This window comes from Pholis gunnellus (assembly GCF_910591455.1).
Source record: "Pholis gunnellus genome assembly, chromosome: 6".
In the NCBI taxonomy this organism is placed as follows: domain Eukaryota; kingdom Metazoa; phylum Chordata; class Actinopteri; order Perciformes; family Pholidae; genus Pholis; species Pholis gunnellus.
Window position 1 is genome coordinate 28,657,643 of NC_136532.1, and position 13,709 is coordinate 28,671,351.

A 13,709-nucleotide genomic window follows, 5' to 3' on the forward strand; every position below is an offset into this window, starting at 1 on the left:
TATATTTAGGCCTGGTTCAGGTTTATAGTTAGGACTGGTTCAGGTCTATAGTTAGGGCTGGTTCAGGTTTATAGTTAGGCCTGGTTCAGGTTTATAGTTAGGACTGGTTCAGGTCTATAGTTAGGGCTGGTTCAGGTTTATAGTTAGGGCTGGTTCAGGTTTATAGTTAGAGCTGGTTCAGGTTTATAGTTAGAGCTGGTTCAGGTCTATAGTTAGGGCTGGTTCAGGTTTATAGTTAGAGCTGGTTCAGGTCTATAGTTAGAGCTGGTTCAGGTTTATATTTAGGCCTGGTTCAGGTTTATAGTTAGGACTGGTTCAGGTCTATAGTTAGGGCTGGTTCAGGTTTATAGTTAGGACTGGTTCAGGTTTATATTTAGGCCTGGTTCAGGTTTATAGTTAGGACTGGTTCAGGTCTATAGTTAGGGCTGGTTCAGGTTTATAGTTAGAGCTGGTTCAGGTTTATAGTTAGAGCTGGTTCAGGTCTATAGTTAGGGCTGGTTCAGGTCTATAGTTAGGGCTGGTTTCACTAGGAACCAACGTAGCCGCCTGAATCTAACATTATTTTAAGTCGACCGGTGATATGTTGCCATGACAACATACTGAGCAGAGCAGGTTAATATAGAAAGTTTAAAAAAACAGAACTAGCCTACGATGTCTGACAACATTCAAAAGACATGTATGTGTAAAATAGCAGCATTAGTCCCGCCCCTGGCTCTGATTGGCTAATCTTTAGTCCCCCAGCAGCGCTTATCGGCCGATTAGTTTTAATTGAAGTGAACCAGTGTTTCATGTCACGATGCCAGACTAATCAGTGGGCTGATTCAAAGGTCTGGACCCAGTCAAGTCAGTACCTGTTCCTGGAAGCTGAGAGCCTGGTGGACATCTTGAGGGAATCCGTCAATGATGAACCCTCTGGCCTCCTGCTGACCAATCAGCTGACGCCTCAGCTCTGACATGGTTTCATCCTACAAACAGTGAGACAGTTTGTTCAACGTGTTCATGCTAAATCACAGCAGAGTGTTCAGCATCTTTGTTAAATTTGTGGGTTTAGGTTGGTTGACTGACCCGTGGTCCCAGCTCTCCATGACCCATCATTTGTGAAATAACCTCCCACTTCCTGCTGGGGGAGGCGTGGCTTAGCAGCTGCCTCCTCAGCAGCTCGTCCAATGAGATGACTCTGAAGCTGAAGCAATGAGCTAGCCTCGCTGCCTGACCTCCCTTCCCACTTCCTGGACCACCTGATGGGAATAAGATAACATAAACCTCATGGTTCTCAGTTTGACCCTGGTCAGGGATTTCTATACGTCCCTTTGTTTATCATCACGCTAATGATTTAAAAAAACAAGCTGGAGCTGAGTTCAGAAATTGTACCGATGATGAAGATGATTAGGGGGCGTGGCCTCTGAGGAGGCAGGATGCTGACTTCCTGCAGGAGTCCAGAGCTTTCCGTCATCTCAGAGTCCGAGTCGATGGAGAGCTGAGAACGTACCAGAGGAGAAGGACCAGGAGTGGGAGCTGAGAGGAGAGACGTGAGAAGAGTCAAATCTTACACTTTGATTCAGGAATCACTGTTTTGCCACTGCAAACTATCTAAACAGGTGTGCTGACTGGACTCCTGAACCAACTGAACTCCTTGAGAACGAGACCCCCGGAGAACTGAACTCCAGGAGAACTGAATTCCAGGAGAACTGAACTCCAGAATATTTAACGTTTAGGAAAATCAAACTCCTTAAGAACTGAACTACTGGAGATTTGAACACCTGGATAATTGAACTATAGGAGAACCAAACAGCAGCTGAACTCAGTAAACCTCAGCGTTTTTCAGTTTCTTACCGTCTGTGCTGAATGTCTTTGTGTCTCGTAGTTCCTTCCTCTGAGTGTGTAGTGGGGTTACTGTAGGTGCAGGTGGAGCTGGGGAAAGGAGTTTGGGTTCAGGACCTGTTTCGGGGGGTCCAGATGGGGTTTTGTTGGTGATGGAGAACACCTGGGGTGTCAATGGGGCTAATACAGATGTTTTGGGTTTAATGGAGGGAAAGTGTGACCCATGTGTCAGTAGGGTTACTGTGGATGTTATCTGAGGTGAAGTAGGTGATGTATTGAGTTTTGGGGGTGTTGTTTGCGCTAATGGAGATCTAGGTTTGGGTCGTGGGGTGGATGTTTGGGGCATAGAAGGTGTTGTGTCGGGCTTTATAGGGGATATAGATGTTGTTTTGGGGGTTACTGATGTTGGAGGTGTTAGTGGTATTGATAGTGTTATAAGAGATATTGGGGGTGTTGTTTGGGGTATTGGGGATGTTAATGAGGGTATGGGTGTGGTTTTGGGGGGTATTGATGGTGTAGTTTGGGGTATTGTGGATGTTATAGGAGGAACAGATGTTGTCAGTGGAACAGACTTTGTTAGAAGGGGTAGAGATGCTGTTTTTGGTGGCCTGGCGCTCAGTTGTCTCTCCAGGTGGATGAAGGTGTCCCAGGTGACGGCCTCAGGACCCCCCAGCTGTCTGGTTGTGATCAGGCAGCTCTGCAGGAAGCTGATGGGGTCCTCAGATTGATGATGAAGAAGACCTGTTAACAAACTCTGAAACACAGATTCAAGCGTGAGTCAGTAACATCTCCTCATTCTCTCAATTAAACTAAACTAAACTAACCAACAACAAGCAGTTCAGATTCATCTTTACTTTTGTTCTCTGACAGAATGTTTTTCTCACGATATTTTGTAGATTTTCATTTTCTGGTTTGTGAAAGTGTTACATAATAACGTTTTACTTACTTTTACTTACCGTACGTTATTATTATTATTGTTGTTCTTATTTTTATCATCAGTAAGCAGACTGACACCACAACTGGTGTCTGACCGTCTCTCTCTGTCTCTGTCTGTCTCTCTCTCTCTGTCGCTGTCTGTCTCTCTCTGTCAATTCAATTTGCTTTATTGGCATGAACATTTAGAAACGGTATTGCCAAAGCATCACAAAAATGTCTCTGTCTCTCTCTCTCTCTCTGTCTCTCTCTCTCTCTGTCTCTCTCTCTCTCTGTCTCTCTCTCTCTCTCTCTCTCTGTCTCTCTCTCTCTCTCTCTCTCTCTTTCTCTCTGTCCTAAAACAAACATTGTATTTCTGGTTTCAGATTAGTTTACTTTAACCCAAAGTGCGGAGGACGAGAACAGAACAGTTTGGTTCAACAGGTCTACTGACGTCACAGCGTTCATCTGAATGACTTGTTAAAGTGTTAGTGTTAAAGTGTTAATGTGTTAAAGTGTTAATGTGTTAATGTTAAAGTATTAAAGTGTTAAAGTGTTAATGTGTTAATATTAAAGTGTTAAAGTGTTAAAGTGTTAATGTGTTAATGTTAAAGTGTTAAAGTCTTAAAGTGTTAATGTGTTAATGTTAAAGTGTTAAAGTGTTAAAGTGTTAAAGTGTTAAAGTGTTAAAGTGTTAAAGTGTTAATGTTAAAGTGTTAAAGTGTTAATGTTAAAGTGTTAAAGTGTTAAAGTGTTAAAGTGTTAATGTGTTAATGTTAAAGTGTTAAAGTGTTAATGTGTTAAAGTGTTAAAGTGTTAAAGTGTTAATGTGTTAATGTTAAAGTGTTAAAGTGTTAAAGTGTTAAAGTGTTAATGTTAAAGTGTTAATGTGTTAAAGTGTTAATGTGTTAAAGTGTTAATGTGTTAAAGTGTTAAAGTGTTAAAGTGTTAATGTGTTAAAGTGTTAAAGTGTTAAAGTGTTAATGTTAATGTGTTAAAGTGTTAAAGTGTTAAAGTGTTAAAGTGTTAAAGTGTTAATGTGTTAAAGTGTTAAAGTGTTAATGTGTTAATGTTAAAGTGTTAAAGTGTTAAAGTGTTAATGTGTTAAAGTGTTAATGTGTTAATGTTAAAGTGTTAAAGTGTTAAAGTGTTAAAGTGTTAATGTCTTAATGTTAAAGTGTTAAAGTGTTAAAGTGTTAAAGTGTTAAAGTGTTAAAGTGTTAAAGTGTTAAAGTGTTAATGTGTTAATGTTAAAGTGTTAAAGTGTTAAAGTGTTAAAGTGTTAATGTCTTAATGTTAAAGTGTTAAAGTGTTAAAGTGTTAATGTTAAAGTGTTAAAGTGTTAAAGTGTTAAAGTGTTAAAGTGTTAATGTTAAAGTGTTAAAGTGTTAATGTGTTAATGTGTTAAAGTGTTAAAGTGTTAATGTGTTAATGTTAAATTGTTAAAGTGTTAATGTTAAAGTGTTAATGTGTTAAAGTGTTAATGTGTTAAAGTGTTAAAGTGTTAAAGTGTTAAAGTGTTAATGTGTTAAAGTGTTAAAGTGTTAAAGTGTTAATGTGTTAATGTTAAAGTGTTAAAGTGTTAATGTGTTAATGTTAAAGTGTTAAAGTGTTAAAGTGTTAATGTTAAAGTGTTAAAGTGTTAAAGTGTTAATGTTAAAGTGTTAATGTGTTAATGTGTTAAAGTGTTAAAGTGTTAAAGTGTTAATGTTAAAGTGTTAATGTGTTAAAGTGTTAAAGTGTTAAAGTGTTAAAGTGTTAATGTGTTAAAGTGTTAAAGTGTTAATGTGTTAATGTTAAAGTGTTAAAGTGTTAAAGTGTTAAAGTGTTAAAGTGTTAATGTGTTAAAGTGTTAATGTGTTAATGTTAAAGTGTTAAAGTGTTAAAGTGTTAAAGTGTTAAAGTGTTAATGTCTTAATGTTAAAGTGTTAAAGTGTTAATGTGTTAAAGTGTTAATGTGTTAATGTTAAAGTGTTAAAGAGTTAAACAGTTAAAGTGTTAATGTTAAACAGTTTAAAAGTATTTTCTCTGAGATATTACTGTAGATTTATGAATGAAGTGATGTTTTTCTGTTTCGTCTTCAGCAGAACTGGATCAGCTGTGAAACATGAAACTAAAGATGAAACAGCCTCACCTCGAGCAGCTGAGGAAGACGATGGTGAGACAGGTACTCCTTCAGTTCTCTGCTGCTCATCTTCTTCTTCTTCTTCTTCTTCTTCTTCTTCTCTGGTCCTCCCTGCTACTGTGTGCCTGCTCTTGTCTGCAGGTCCGTCTACTTTGCAGTGAGTTTAATAGCAGAGTGATGACGTTTGAATGATTGACAGCAGCATCAGGTGTTGTTATGCTAATGAGGCTAACGAGCTGCTGAGACACATCACACAGAGAGCTGATTGGATGACAGCGTGTGACATCATCCCAGTGACCTCTGGGGATCGTTGGTAAATCTAATGTGACTCTAATAAAACAATGTTCTATTTCTAGATGAAAGGGTTGACCCCCCCATCTCGCTCAAGGACACAACAACATGTGGACTGTAGGAAACCAACAACCTTAAAGGACGACCTGCTCATGAGCCACAGCTGAAGCTGTTCCAACGTCCAGGATCCTTCAAACTCCATCGCGGACTGAGGACCACTTCCTGGTTTGTTTTGATCTGGATCTTCATCTCAAGTCCTCTCCCCCCCTCTCCCCCCCTCTCCCCCTCTCCCCCCCTCTCCCGTCTTTGTGTGTCTCATGCATTGTGTGCAGTAATGTGTGCGTTCCTCTCAGTGTGGTGCTTTGTGGGTTCTTTGTCCTGGTTTGTTAGTTTCGTGTTTGTGTCTTTTATTTCTCAGGAACCAGCTTGTTACATGAAACCTGGTCTGCTCTTCTGAACTGTGACATTATTACACTCTCTATGTCTTTATTACACATTCTATATCTACGTTATTATACATTTACATTATTACACTCTCTATGTCTTTATTACACATTCTATATCTACGTTATTATACATTTACATTATTACGCTCTCTATGTCTTTATTACACATTCTATATCTATGTTATTATACATTTACATTATTACACTCTCTATGTCTTTATTACACATTCTATATCTACGTTATTATACATTTACATTATTACACTCTCTATGTCTTTATTACACATTCTATATCTACGTTATTATACATTTACATTATTACGCTCTCTATGTCTTTATTACACATTCTATATCTATGTTATTATACATTTACATTATTACACTCTCTATGTCTTTATTACACATTCTATATCTACATTATTATACATTTACATTATTACACTCTCTATGTCTTTATTACACATTCTATATCTATGTTATTATACATTTACATTATTACACACTTTATATGGTTATATTATTATACCCTTTGTATTTTTATAACAGTATACATGTTTTTATAGCAGACACAGTTTCCGTGTGTGTGTGTTGTGTGTGTGTGTGTGTGTGTGTGTGTGTGTGTGTATGTGTGTGTGTGTGTGTGTGTATGTGTGTGTGTGTGTGTGTGTGTGTGTGTGTGTGTGTATGTGTGTGTGTGTGTGTGTGTGTGTGTGTGTGTATGTGTGTGTGTGTGTGTGTGTGTGTGTGTGTGTTGTGTGTGTGTGTGTGTGTGTGTGTGTGTGTGTTTGAGGCCCACAGCAGAAGAGCAGCATTCTCTGGGTCCAACTGAATGGATTTCAACAATGTAGAAATGCTTGTGTGTGTGTGTGTGTGTGTGTGTGTGTGTGTGTGTTTGGATGGGGGAGGCAAGATTTGGAAGCCTCTCTTTGGTTGCTATGGCAATCATGATGTAAGCCCAGAGGGGGAGTTTGTCCTCTCTCTTTCTCTTCCATTCTGTCAGTGTGTGTTGGTGTGTGTGTGTTTGTTTGTGTGTATGTTAGTCAGTGTGTGTGTATGTTGGTGTTTGTTAGTGTGTGTGTGTCAGTGTGTGTGTGTTGGTGTTTGTTAGTGTGTGTGTGTCAGTGTGTGTGTGTTGGTGTTTGTTAGTGTGTGTGTGTCAGTGTGTGTGTGTTGGTGTTTGTTAGGCGATTTGTTTTCAACCAGCCGATGAAACTTCAGTCGGTGGAGAGACGACAGTGAAGAAGTAAAACAAGAGAAAAGAGAAAGAAGTTCAAAAGGAAACGAATAGAAAGAAGAAGAAGAAGAGGAAGAAGAAGAAGAAGAAGAAGAAGAAGAAGAAGAGGAAGAAGAAGAGGAAGAGGAAGAAGGAGAAGAAGAAGAAGAAGAAGAAGAAGAAGAAGACTTTGTGATGTTGAGGTGAAGTAACTAAAGCTTGAATCAACCTTCATGTCTCTGCAGCTGTTTGTTGTCTCGCTGGACTCTTCGTTGTGACTTTGAACCCAAACTGTAGAAAGTGAAACAAGCAGATTCCTGTATTTTGCTGTTAAATGTTGCTGTTTGCTCAGTCTGTGTTTCCTCTGACGGCCACTAGGTGGTGATAAACAGTTTACTGAATGAAGAAGAGCTGTGAAGCTGCTGCTGATGCATTCATGTGTGAGTCCTTTGTGTTGTGAGCTGTGTGTTGACCTACTTCTGCTGCAGCTCCACCTAAACCTGGACTCTCCAGGTCCAGTTCTCCTCCACAGGGTTTTCAATCCATTTCTTTTCTTTAACACTTTAACACTTTAACATTAACACTTTAACACTTTAACACTTTAACACTTTAACACTTTAACATTAACACTTTAACACATTAACACTTTAACACTTTAACATTAACACTTTAACACATTAACACTTTAACACTTTAACACATTAACACATTAACACTTTAACATTAACGCTTTAACACATTAACACTTTAACATTAACACTTTAACACATTAACACTTTAACACTTTAACATTAACACTTTAACACATTAACACATTAACACATTAACACTTTAACACTTTAACATTAACACTTTAACACATTAACACTTTAACACATTAACACTTTAACACTTTAACATTAACACTTTAACACTTTAACACTTTAACACTTTAACACTTTAACATTAACACTTTAACACTTTAACACATTAACACTTTAACATTAACACTTTAACATTAACACTTTAACACTTTAAAATTAACACTTTAACACATTAACACTTTAACACATTAACACTTTAACACTTTAACATTAACACTTTAACACATTAACATTTTAACACTTTAACATTAACACTTTAACACATTAACACTTTAACACTTTAACATTAACACTTTAACACATTAACACTTTAACACTTTAACACATTAACACATTAACACTTTAACACTTTAACATTAACACTTTAACACTTTAACACATTAACACTTTAACACTTTAACATTAACACTTTAACACATTAACACTTTAACACTTTAACATTAACACTTTAACACTTTAACACATTAACACTTTAACACTTTAACATTAACACTTTAACACTTTAACACATTAACACTTTAACACTTTAACACTTTAACATTAACACTTTAACACATTAACACTTTAACACTTTAACATTAACACTTTAACACTTTAACACATTAACACTTTAACACTTTAACATTAACACTTTAACACATTAACACTTTAACACTTTAACATTGACACTTTAACACTTTAACACTTTAACACTTTAACACTTTAACACTTTAACATTAACACATTAACACTTTAACACTTTAACACTTTAACACATTAACACTTTAACTTTAACACTTTAACACTAACAGAAGCTATGTTGGATAGAACAGAAGTGATCACAGCGGTCGGCCCTCGTTAGTGTTTAATCACTTCGTACAAAGATTAGTTGTTACTAAATATTTACATCGTTTGAGGAGTAAAACATATCTGGAATGACAAAAGACCAACATGCTTTTTAATTATGATGTAAACTGGGAAGAGTTGACTCTACAAAAAGCTATGCTAGTTAGCATGATTGGATATTTCAAACGCATAATAAACTAAATACAAAAACACAAATATCTCTTCAGCCCGATCTGATGTTCAGAGTTTTCAGAGATACGTTCCATTCTGTTACAACTTGTGATGTAAAGTGATTTAAGGGATTAATTGAATAATCTAAATTATTAATTGTCCTACAAGAAAATCAAATTGAAGGTAATTTTATTTTGACAAACTGTCGTCTCTGTTATTATATAATGAAATACTCTGAACTCTCAGCCAATCAGAACACAAGCAGACGCAGTTATGGCTTAATGAGAAAAACTGCATTTAAAATAGATTTAAGATATTAATGGTGATGTCACCTGGTAGTTAAACGTTTCTTCTTCTTTTATTTTAGTGGCTGTCACAATAAGAGCTGGAGGAATAATTCTCCTTTATTCTCTCACTCTGGACACAATGCATTCAAAAACAATAATGTCCTCCACAGATTTATTATTTTCATGGATTCATGTAGATAAATATAAGTATCACTGTATTTCTATGTATTTATTTCAAACATGTAACCAATAAGTAACAAACAAAACAAGAATAATAAGTAAAATAAACAGTAAATATAGCAAACTTCATATTTAAAAATGTATATTATATGTCTGAATAGGAGAAGGAAGAAATACACACACATACCTCCACAACATATTACTTTTTAATATCAATTCCAACCTAATGAAGTCATATTTTCACTAGGTGTCCACATTTAAGATAATATTATATATATATGTATATTATGTTATACAACCGTTTAATTGGTCTTATTATTGATCTTAGTGGACATGTGTGGCTGCAGTGAACCCTTTGACATTAGAAGCCCGGGTTCGAACCCCCAACCTTGTGGTCGATAGAGGACCCGCTCTACACTGAGCCTTCATCCATCTAAAGCTTAACTTTCATCAACTTAAAGTACTTCTGCTTCACATCTTTGTTTGACGTCATGAGAAGTTGTGATGACAAGTACGACTGAAGTTGTTGACCTTTTGACCGTCTGAAGGAGGGTCTGTGTCTCACTTCCTGTCTTCTCTCTTTCTGACCAGATTTAGCCCCTCCCACTGATGACAGCAGTGCCTTTAGTCCCGCCCACACCTCCACAGCTCCATCATGGCAGACAGAAAGCTTTCAGGTGTAGCTCCTCCCTCTTTGTCTTCACCTTCTCATCAGAACGGGAGAATCAGGAGGAAGGCTCCTAAATGCTCTCCACCCCCCCACCGTAACGGCAGTCTGGAGACCAGACCGGGACACCACAGTCCCAGTAACACCAGCACCAGAACCTCAGCCTCCACCTCACCCCTCAGGACCCTCAGAGGCCTAATGACTCCCGTGCCAAGTCCTGGTCCTGGAGGCAGCCACGGCTCCACCAGGCCTCGGATTCAGAGCCTGGGCTCTACTCTGAGCTCCAGGACCAGAACCATGACTTCCAGAATCAAGGTAACGGTCAGCTTCTGCCATGGGCCAGTGGGCCAGTGATCTGGTTTATAGTCCAGCACACAACACCCTCTGTCCTCAGACCCTCCACTCAGATCATTACAGTTTGACTCCAAACTTAAATAGATTGTAAAAGTATGTGAAGAAGGGATCTGGGAGAATGTTGAGCATCTTCGGCTGTAAGACCTGATCCAGATAGGACCTGATCCAGAGTAATGCATGTTTGATCGGGGTTCTTGAAAGTGTAATCTTTAGTTCCTCATCGTCTGTGAGAACATGAATCACGATAATAACTCGCGGCTGGTCCTTGTGTTGTTGGAGGAGCCGGAGGAGCCGGAGGCCTTGTTGGACCTGATCCTGGAGTGTCAGGGTCAGAGACTGGAGGACCAGAGAGCCAGCCTTAGTCTGTTGCCTGACCCAGGACCAGCCTCTCCCTGTGGAGCCTGCAGCCCCGAGCAGCCCACCTCGCCCAGTCCAGACTTTTACTACATGCTCATCCACTACCAGGTACCAGCATGTCCTATGGAAATACTATATATATACATATATATATATGTATATGTGTATATATACATATCTATATATATATGTGTGTAGAATGTTATTGAATTATATGAATTATTCATATAGATAAGACTATTAACAAATATGAATAATAATGAGATCAGGGACCAATAACCCAACTATAAATGAAGTCTCATAATTAAACACACTCAGAGTGAGCATGAAGGTTTGATATCAGCTGTTATCACAATACACACGCACAAAGTAATCACAGACAGCTGCTCTTTAAAGAGTTTATTAAGTTCTAATAACATTGATCAAGTTAAATAATATCTAAAACTAACAACAAATACTGTACAATTATGAGCACGCTGTCTTTAAATCAACAAACAATCTGTGGTAGGAGTCTGTGTGTGTGTGTGTGTGTGTGTGTGTGTGTTACATTACAGTCATTCAGGCTCAGCTACGGGAGCACTTTTGGGGTCAAGTGTCTTGCTCAAGGACACATTGTCATTCGACTCGCAGAGCCGGGGATCTGGTGAGTGTATGAGTATGTGCGTGTGTATGTGTGTGTGAGTGCAATATGCTCAGCTTAACAGATGTTCCCTGTCTATCTGTCCATCTCATCAGGTTGTGAAGCAGCACAAATGTGCTAGTTTCAACTCATCCCCACTTGGGTTGTAATGCTGCAGCCTGTTACTGTAAGTCAGCTTCGGCTAAAGTAAACAGCAGTGCCCTGTCCTGCCTCAAGGATTCATAGCCCGGGGCCAGAGGGAATGAAAAAGAGCACAACTGCAGCTGCCTATGTGTTGCAATAAATGTACCAATGCTGTAAAGAAATGGAAAAGAATGTGAGGACAATACGCTAAACTAATGGAATGCAACAGTAGCTTCACAATAAAAGAAACACTCAAAAACAAGGCAGATCCTCACCACCGCAGTAAAATACAGAAACTGTTGCTTTATCTCACAGAAACCCGACTGGTGAACTCAGGTTCAGCAGTCGGTTCTGGTCCGGTTCTGGTCCGGTTCTGGTCCGGTTCTGGTCTGTTAACTGATAAAGTCACAGTGATGATCTAGCACAACTCTATTGCAGCAGTATGGACTAGCCCTCTTATAACTTTACATCACATCACAGTCATTGAGTAGACGCTTTCATCCAAAGAGACTTACAGTCAGTGTGTTCAACATCGTATTCAAGAGAACTACTCGTCACCAGAAGTCATGAGTTCATCTCCTTTAAACATCTCAGAGCAGAAACCAGAGCAGACGTACAGAAACACACTAGCATGAACACAACCAGTGCTGAGAGGAAGGCTCAGGGTAGAGCTTCATGAAGAGGTGAGTCTTCAGCCTGATGGAAGATGGGCAGCGACTCTGCTGTCCTGACGTCAGTGGGGAGTTCATTCCACCATCGTGGGGCCAGGACAGAGAACAGAGACCGGGTCCATCGGCCGCAGGGACCTCTGAGTGACGGGGAACCGATCGCCCCGAGGCAGCAGAGCGGAGTGGTCGGGGGGGGTGTAGGGCTAGACCATGGCCTGGAGACAGGAAGGAGCTGTTCCTTTCACTGCCCTGTAGGCTAGCACCAGAGTCTGAACCTGTAGACTAGCACCAGAGTCTGAACCTGTAGACTAGCACCAGAGTCTGAACCTGTAGGCTAGCACCAGAGTCTGAACCTGTAGACTAGCACCAGAGTCTGAACCTGTAGACTAGCACCAGAGTCTGAACCTGTAGGCTAGCACCAGAGTCTGAACCTGTAGGCTAGCACCAGAGTCTGAACCTGTAGGCTAGCACCAGAGTCTGAACCTGTAGACTAGCACCAGAGTCTGAACCTGTAGACTAGCACCAGAGTCTGAACCTGTAGGCTAGCACCAGAGTCTGAACCTGTAGGCTAGCACCAGAGTCTGAACCTGTAGACTAGCACCAGAGTCTGAACCTGTAGGCTAGCACCAGAGTCTGAACCTGTAGGCTAGCACCAGAGTCTGAACCTGTAGGCTAGCACCAGAGTCTGAACCTGTAGGCTAGCACCAGAGTCTGAACCTGGATGAGAGCTCTTACAGGGAGCCAGTGTAGAGCACGGAGAAGGGAGGTTGTGGGAGAACTCGGGGCGATTGAACACCAGACGAGCTGCAGCTTTGTGGACGAGCTCCAGAGGTCTGATGGTGGAGAGCTGCAGTAGTCCAGGAGGGAGATGACCACTAACAGATAACATCACTAACAGAACTCGGCGGTCCGTGAACACAATAACACATTACAACAATAAACTTAACACAAAACAACGTAATAAACACACTCTGACCTAACTCTCTCTACAGACACTCTGACTCTGAGACCACCTCGTAGGGGTCCATGTGGTCCATGTGGTCCATGTGGTCCATGTGGTTCTCTGAGTTTCTTCATTCAGTTCAGGATCCGGAGCTATATATATATATATATATATATATATATATATATATATATATATATATATATATATCTGTGTATATATATATGTATATACATGTAGGCCCAACTCCCGATATATTCCGGGCATTTCTCTGGCTTGTCTTCCCGTCTCACTGTGTCTGCCTCTAGTCTGACAGGATGGAGGACCAGAGGTGCCCCCTTCCTGATCTGGATGACGTGGTCGGTCCGGTTCCTGAAGGTCAGCAGGATCTGTTCAGCTTGATTCAGAGGGTTCAGTCCAGGAGGATGGACGAACAGAGAGCCTCGCTGCTGCCGATGCTCTCTGAGGACCACATCAACATCCACCATCCTCAAAACCATCAGTGATGAGATGAGAGAGTCCATCAGAGTCCATCAGAGTCCATCAGAGCCCCGCTGAGCTGGTAGTGCTCTTCAAAGACTACAGAGGGACAGAACGGGGATCTGGTCTGGCTGCAGGGTTCAGACTGTGTTGATGTGGAAACCTTGAAGACTCTGAAGTGATTCCAGACCCTGAAGGTCTGACCTGAGACCAGCCGTCTGGGCTCCTATGATGGCCTCTCGCTGGTTTTAGAGTTCACATCTTTACACGTTAAGACTTTTATCTGGTGGACACGGACGTAATGTTTTAATCATCTTTACTAATGTTTGGGGGAATATGTTGA

At 39.9% G+C, this 13,709-nt stretch overlaps 1 long non-coding RNA gene across 1 annotated transcript; it reads left to right on the top strand.

Moving 5' to 3' along the window:
• Positions 1–6,620: 6,620 nt before the first annotated feature.
• Positions 6,621–9,888, top strand: LOC306697906. The gene is made up of 3 exons (XR_013767136.1): positions 6,621–7,011; positions 7,187–7,248; positions 9,726–9,888. It is a non-coding gene; the product is annotated as an uncharacterized lncRNA (long non-coding RNA).
• The last annotated feature ends 3,821 nt before the right edge of the window (positions 9,889–13,709 follow it).